The sequence below is a fragment of the Vollenhovia emeryi genome, unplaced genomic scaffold (genome assembly GCF_000949405.1).
Source record: "Vollenhovia emeryi isolate VEMERY1.0 unplaced genomic scaffold, V.emery_V1.0 DF939122.1, whole genome shotgun sequence".
NCBI lineage: Eukaryota > Metazoa > Arthropoda > Insecta > Hymenoptera > Formicidae > Vollenhovia > Vollenhovia emeryi.
This window is the reverse complement of record NW_011967244.1, coordinates 1,910,873-1,919,234: the sequence shown is the minus strand read 5'-3', so window position 1 is coordinate 1,919,234 and position 8,362 is coordinate 1,910,873. Positions and strand designations below refer to the sequence as shown.

General features: G+C 40.1%; 1 protein-coding gene across 3 annotated transcripts in view; it reads left to right on the top strand.

Moving 5' to 3' along the window:
* Positions 1-202: 202 nt before the first annotated feature.
* The window catches only part of LOC105569923 (synaptic vesicular amine transporter), a 22,590-nt gene continuing 14,430 nt past the window's right edge, over positions 203-8,362 (top strand). For 2 of the 3 annotated variants that reach the window (XM_012026782.1, XM_012026784.1), the window contains exons 1-2: positions 203-456; positions 4,676-4,824. The gene's annotated coding sequence lies outside the window, so the exon portion shown is untranslated. The remainder of the gene's footprint in view (positions 457-4,675; positions 4,825-8,362) is intronic. The other variant, XM_012026781.1, reaches the window with a different exon arrangement.

The window sequence follows — 8,362 nt, the reverse complement described above, 5'->3', positions numbered from 1 at the left end:
GTGTGTGTGTGTGTGTGTGTGTGTGTGGGAGAGAGAGAGAGAGGGAGAGAGAGAGAGAGAGAGAGAGAGAGGGAGGGGGAGAGAGAGAGAAGGGAGAGAGAGAGAGAAGGGAGAGCGAGAGGACGCAAAGTGCGAAGGGGTGGAAAGCGGGAAACCCAGTGACCATGCGCCCTGTCGGCGGCTGGGGGCTTCTGGATCTTTTCGAGGATCAAGAAGAGGACGTCGAAGAAGCACGGGAGACGCAGACGGTGGTGAGCAGAGAGAGCGACGGCTCCAGGCCGGCACGAGCGAGGTGAGATGCGCCCTTATCGCCCTTATCGCCCTCAATCGTCCGTGCAGTATCTATCGGGGTGCCCCGACACTCCTCGCCAGCCGGATCGCGACCTCGACGGCTAGCAACGATAGCGGCGATACAGGACCGGGGAACGCTCGCTCCGGCCGAACCGACCGATCTCGGTGAGTATTGTCCTCAGAAATACAATTTAATGCGAATTAACGTGGAACGTGACGCGGCCGACGACACATAAATCAGCTCTCGCGATAGATCCGCGCTGATAAATTACGGGATCCGTATGTCGATAAAGAGACGCGGCGATAATATAATTTCGCTCATCCGTTCACCCATCTATTTCTCCCCCTGCGAAATCATTCGCTTCGATCGCGACGTCACGTAGACTTAATCGTAAGAAATACGACGGCTATTTTACGGTCTGCGCCGCGATTTATTGGGTGAAGTATTCTTACGCTCGATTCGTATAGCCGTCGGCGCTTTATCACTTAACGTAACACGCTAGCAAGCGCGAAAGAGTTACTGTGTTCTCCCCTTAAATAGACTCTATGTATGTAGGAGGGATAAAGAGACTTTTTCTTTCAAAGAATAAAACTAAGACGATTTTTAAAATATCTTTCGTCTTGTCGCAAGTTTTTGGAAGATAATTTTGCTTCATCAAGGACGCATTTATAATCGTATTATCTCATCATTGCATAATGCGGTCTAATTATTTGAAACGTAGAAAGCGGGGATTTAACTGGCTTGTATAAACGAGTTATCACGCTGTTAAATGTTTAATTAATAATTCATATTGCGGTATTACGCATTTAAGTAACGTGCTCGGTGAGCATCACTTAACCGAATAATTCGCATTAATTAATGCAAATTATTAATTATAATTAATAGACTATCTGCCTGTGCACGATGACCGTGTTCCTCCAAAGATAATAAGTTGCCATCACAAGTTATATTTTAATTTGTTCATACACACAGTCAAAGGTAAAGAAATAAAATTCGACTTTCGCCAAACGTTATCGTTTCAAAGGAGCGAAACGTTAGAGCATTTCTCCGTGCAACGCTCAAACAGTATGAAAGTTAGGCAATATTATTAGAATAAAGTATCATTCAATAATTGCGTTACGTAATTAATATCAGCTTTAATTGATTTATCACTGAATTAGTCGATATTAAAAATTTTAAGAAAGATAAGAAAACTGGAATTAATTGCACGTAAATGGATGAGACAGGTGTCAGTATCATAGCGTCGGGTGTCTATGACCACTACATCAACGTTGTTAAGCATGTCCGCAGTATTATTCGCCTGCCAGATACGTTTGCGGAATCTTTAGACTCGCTGACACGTCACCGAGGTGACCGGGACGCTTCTGGTAGTCCCTTAGTCACATAACACCGGATTTCCCGATCGTGATCCGCGGCCATAGAACAAACGCCCTCATTTCCACGTGTCATCCGCAGTCCCTGGCACCGGTCTTCGTCGGTGGGTTCGCGTCAAAGCGCGGTCGGATCGAGAGGGACGGCGCGAAAGATGATTTGCAGAAGACAGATATAAGTTCTCGCGCGATTTCAGACTCCGCTCCCGGTAGCCGTTCTTTCTCTCGACGTCGTCACTCCGGAATATCTTCTCAATGCGGCGCATGTCACGTCTCGAAATTGAACAATTGAAGTTACATCTCGCGTGACGTAACAAAATTTGCAAACTTGTATTGTGGATTCCGTGACTGCTTAATGACGTAGGACGAAAAAAGATCCGGGCAGTCTCGGTGGCTGAACATCGTAAGCGCGAGGCAAGAAGACGATGCTATCATCCCTTCGTCTCTCGTTGTCGCCCGGCTTCTGACACAGGAGCGAGCCAGCGAGAGGGCTGGGACTTCAACCTCGTAAGGTTAATAGAGTGATCGGTAACAAGGTTATAAAGCAATCTGCATAACCCTGTCCAGTACTTTACTCGACCTACGGGTTTCACGTTACTGCAAGCGGTGTCGTAATTACCGTCTCTAATGCGATTACCGGATCGACAAGACCGGCAACCGAGGGACTCTGTGAGATCTTTTTCCGGTTTTTAATTGCCTCGTTTTTTCCCCTCATAATTACTTCTCTCTTTCTCGTAAGTCTCGGTAAAATCTTTAGTAAGATGTGAGATGTAAGAAGAGATTAACGTATACGTTGTTTTGACTTTTTGGCTCAGGAACGAGTTTTTAAAGTTAGAAAAAAATGATTTATCGCTCGCTTACATTTTATCCAATTTAAATCCATAGTAATTAAACGAAAGAGAAAGGAATGAAGGAAATTAAAATACTGCGGTGAATATCGTTTGCTTTCTTTTGGTCGATAATAATAGAATTTAAAGGCGCATATGTACACCTATATCAGCGTTCCTGAAGAAATTAAATCTTTTCTCACGAAATTTCTTCGCTATTTCGCTAAGAACTCCAAGATAACTCGAAACAATCCCAACGAAATCAAAAGTCACACAAATGTGTCTCTAAGTAATTTAATATTTCGACACTTGTTTTATTTACCCGTGTGAGTTACAAGTATGAATGATAACTTCGAAATTGTATGTAAATATGCAAAGTGGTCAACACTTGAAGGAAAAGTAATAAATTTACAATAAAATTTGTCTATGTACATTTCCGAAAAAAATTGTATAAGTATGAGAATCGGTATTTGTTAGCTAAAGTATTCACGCCACTTTTTTAAATTAGCACCTATACAAAAATGTAGTGCAGAATGTATCGTGCTTTATTCGCGATTCGTGTAACCGGCAGAAACGTGTCAAGAAAGAACCGATAGGATAGCGGTAAATTCATTTACGCACGATCGAAGACGTAATTTTATTTCCAGGGCTCCGTCTCTGACCTCGTCTCGTCTGAAGTCTCGTTTCACGGCTATCCGAGTTTGATTTACATCCGATCCCTTCCTCGTAGTCGCATTTCGATACGCGGCGGAAGAAACGTAACGCATTGCCTGGACTCGAATCGCCTCTAATTTTGCGAGCAACCAGGCGCGAGCTAAATTGAAATTTATCTATGAAGCGATACGGGGCCTCGGCTACGAGTGCCGTCGCAAACGAGCGTATACCAAATGTTTCTTTCGTAGGCGCGTTAGGTCCCTTTAATCTTCGACCCCCGGAAAATTGTATTGCTGGTTAATGAATCTAAAGACCCTTTCCATTTTCATCTGATTTAATATCTACGGATATTATCTCGTAAGAGATAATGCACCGTAATGCATAGCAAGATTAGTATTACAGTGTGAAGATATATTCTTTGCAAACAAGACTTGGCATCGACGTTTGCTTTTGCTATAATACGATTTCATTAAAACTGTTGAAATACGTCGAATAATCTTAACCCAATCGGCTATACTGAACACTTGGATTGTTTCTTTACAAAGAAAGCTTCTTTGAGAAATTCTAGCCAGTGGAAACACACGGGAAGCGTGCCTAAGTGAAGTGTTTTTCACTTCAAGAGCGAACACTTTTATAGACCGTGTATGCTACCGTAAATAAAGTTGCAGATGGCAAATTGAATTTCCTTATTGAGCTGATTAAATCTCATTTTCTTCTTCCACTTTGTCATTTCGTTCGTACATCATTTTGTCGGCGATAACTAAGCAAATTCATACGTTTTATGACAAAATTTATTTATATAAAATTCCGATTAATTTATATTGCATTAAAATTTATATTAACGTTCTGTGTTCATTTAAAGTTACTCGGTATTAATAAGTTATTATCAACAAGATGATACAACGATATATGTATAAGGTTTGAATATATGAATCATGCTTTTATTTCTACGACATTGCTATATTCGAATTTATATGAATAATTTGTTGTTACTTCAGTAAGATACAATAAAAAGCATGCGCAATGAGTTGTCTCGAGAAAAGCAATACTGCTAGCGCGGATTAAAATAGATTAACTAAGATGCAAATGTACATTTAATCCTTATATCGATATGCAAGTCTGTATAAAAATTATACGGGGCGTTTAAAAAAATCTCTCCTGACTGTAAATATTTTAAATAATTTTAACATCGGAAATTTAAATAAATATTACCTGTCACCGTAAAATACTGTTTAATATTCCATTGAACTTTATGATAAGATTTAGCTCGATTTTAGATGACAAAGTACTAAACGATCTTAAGGTTAAAATATTTTTATCCACCGGTACATTTCACGTTTAATTTTATAATCCGTGAAAGCCTAGAATATAATTATCAATTATAGATTAAGTAAATAGCTTTTCATTTCGTTTATATTTTAACCAAGACGCGCGTGTTCTCTTTTTTAAAACATCTTATATAAAGCATCCGTCTTTCCTAAGCGACCGCTCATCTTATAAAGACTTCTTCACGTCTCGTCTTTAATTAACAGGTGGTGCCATTGTTACAATCCGGCGGACAATTCGCCGCGAGACAGCTGCCGAGATGTGCGTGGAGTATCATTGTTAAATCGTGCGTAACATGCGACGTACTCTGCCTATTGTGTCGGGAAAAAATTCAGTTCACCGCGATAATGACGATGTAAGTAAATCATGATCTGAGATGTTGGTATTAACGAGCGGCGCTCATTGTTAACGCGCGAGTGCCGGAAAAATGTCCCGCACGTGTCGCAGTACCGTCCGTCGTGTACCGCGCGTTAATGGACTCGAGGTAACTCTGTGTACGAAGTTGTAGATATTCAAGATATTCGGGATATCGGGGACCGCGTAGTGCGACGATCGGAACTTCATAATATACAGTGATTTTATACGGAGGTAACGTGATTTCGCGACAAGACATAACTCGCTTATCATGCAATATCGCGCGACAAAGGGAGGAGCCAGAACACCCGTCGTCTTCGGCGTAATTGCTCCGGATTACGATAAAGCGTCAATGAGACGCGGCAAAGAGAGTGTGTCAACGGGATTATCGCGAGCGTCTACGTGCAAATGTGCGTGTAGGGTGCGAAAAAAAACCCTGTCGACGCGGGTAACTGAGGGTTAAAGTATTAAAAATGAAATTTTATGTCGTCGGATAATTCGATTATTGCTAATTAAGAGGATCCGTCAGCAATTGGCGAACTCCTTCAGCCATAGTCAAATATAGTTTTTGCGCTTGTGATTCTTTTTATTGGCTTTTATGCACAAAATAATACCAGGACAAGTTGCGGACCGCATAGTAGAACATTTTTATACTAAAGGACTCAGTTCAGAAGTCTAATAAAAAAGATGTAGGTATTTGAAATTTTCAATTCATACACTGACAAAAAAATTTTTTTAACTAAATAGATTTATTAAATATTTTTTTTGCTGAAATAAATATTTATTCTATTTAAATAAAAATATCAAATTTCAAGTAAATCTATGTATTATATTAAGTAAATTAATTTAAACCATTACATTTTCTACATTCAAATAAAGATTTCAGGAGATATAGAATACTATTTATTAAATGAAATAATTGTTAAATAAGAAATCCAATTTTCTTTGCTGTGAAAATTACATCTTAGTAAACATTTTATAGAATTAAAATAAATTTTTTAAAATCTAAAATTATCTATTCTTTGACATTTAATAAATATTATACTTAAAGTAATGCAAGTTTTAATTTGTTTATTATTGTTTAAATTTAAGTTAATAAGCTATTAGGAGCCACCTAATGAATAATTTTCTTGAGTAAAGTAATATTTTTTTGGATTAAGATATTGTTTTGTCAGTGTAGTTCGTACTAAATTTGGAATTGATTTTTATAAAATTGCAAAATTTTTCCACGCGAATACGCATAAGAGATTCTCTTAAGACTGCGAGACCGGGTGCGATGCGCTGCGCAGTTCTAGATATCCACGAATTTTTCCAGAGAGAGAGAGAGAGAGAGAGAGAGAGAGAGAGAGAGAGAGAGAGAGAGAAGCGTTTCCGAAGAGAGCAACCGGGATGTTGATTGAATGCGAGAAGATCGTACCTCGCGCACACATAGCCACGGACAGCATTAAAGACACCCAAATCTCCATCCAGTAGTTCGGTCGTTGACCTACTTGTTGAGACCCAAAGCAACAGTTTGCCCTTTAAGCTATCTGCATCCCTCTCCACTCGCATCTCCATTCTCTTCTTTCCGAGCCTCTTGTCGATCGATTTCCCTCAATTTTCTCATTCGTAATTAATCGGCTTTACTTTCTTCTCTCGCGGAAATTTTATTGAAAACCAAAATTGTACTGTTTCTTCGCCCGATAATTTTGAAGGTATGCTACGTATTATATTCGCAAAATATTTTTTCATACATAAAATATTTTTAACAGAGACGTTTAAGTATTAAAATTATCTTTCCTCTCTTATGCGTACGAATGTTATTAATCGATATTGAATAATAAAAATAATGGCAAGTAAAAGTAAAGAGAATATTGCAAACGATAGCCTCATATTAACTCAAAGGAGATCGAGTCCACGTTTATCAAAGAATCTGTGAATAATACAGTCAGCAGGCAAAGGCAGTACATCTGGTACTGCGAGACATAGCAACCAGAACTAATTGGTTCTTAAAGTAGGAACTAACCCTACGTAGCGCGCAACTTCGTCTGCGGAACAGCGAAGAGAAACTTAAAGGACTGCTTCCCTTCCATTTCTCATTGTTGCCGATAACTCTGCCATTGTATCCGCAAGAATCAACTTAACATCTGTAATTAGGTGCGGATATAATGATGATAATTAAGAAAATGCGACGACACGCAGGAATTTTACACGAGGATACATTAACGCCCACGAAAACATGTTGCATAAAAGCGTGGCATAAAAGCTTCTATTAACTATTACGCGGCAAAAATAATTAAATGCCGAACAATTTTAATTTTAATTTTAGCCGCTTCAAATTATTTTTATATTCTCGAATAGATACCGCTGGTAATTTATTTTCAAAGTCGCCAGACATATATGAAACTTTCTGTGGGGTCATTAATTAAAAAATTAGAAAATATTACTCTAGCGAAAATTGGCACGTTGATTAATTAACATCGCGCTTAAGTAGCACTCGTAATTTCTATAGATATCGAAACGCGTGCGGTTAGACAATTTTTTAGCTCCTCGCGCGGCAAAATTCCGCGACGGTTTCTCCGGCGGTTTCAGCCATTCGCGCGAAAGTAAGTTCTATGTCGGGGCGTGTTATTGCGAAACGACGGGATTTTCTATTTCCTTTATTACACGTGAAAAATTCCGGTGATCGCGCGCGTGCGATTCGCACGCGGGGACAGCCGGCTACGCAGAGTGGTCACGTTTTACAATAAATCCCGCGCGCTGACGGCGGACACGACTTTTCTATTAGCTCAAACGACGAAAACTTTGGCCAGTTGATCTCGTGTATACGGCACGATAGCGTAATCTCCCGTATCGCCCGTGCGACACCCACACCAGCGCGCGCGCTCCGCACGCGATCGACATAACGAGCGTCGATGAGTCGGCAGATCCCCGCGACCACTTCATCAAGCGCCGCTGCCGAGAGGTGTCAATCGCAAAACGATCACCCCCGTCATACCCTTTCAACGACTCGTAACCGCCTGTCAACCGCCTCTTCAAAATCTCGGCACCCACACTGTCGGCTTTTGCGTTAAACGCTTCGTCCGAAATTCACGTCTCGCAATTATGCACGATTATGTCGAGCTCATTAGATAATACGTCGCAAGTATTTCGCGTCGGAAGAGAAGGTAGAGATAAGACATGCACGCGTTACGTGTCCTCGTAATGGATACATAAAATCGACTTTGATGTCGAAAGTCTTCCCATAGTGTAACTACCCAGCAAACACAGTAATGTAACATATATGTATAAAATACATAATAGCAAGTATCACGAGGTAACGAGTTATGTAACAAGTAACATACATGTATGTTACCTGTACTACAGAATGTCAGTAACAAAAGTATGTCTCTGATATATTTATGATATGTAATCTTGCTAATATAGCGACGATATAACCCGAGTAGAAATTTCGTTCGGTTTACATCGGGAAAGTATCGGGCAAACCCAACCTAAACATCGGGAACTGATAATGTTCACCCGGTGATGAACTTAGCTCAGCGTAACGCAGCTACCTGATC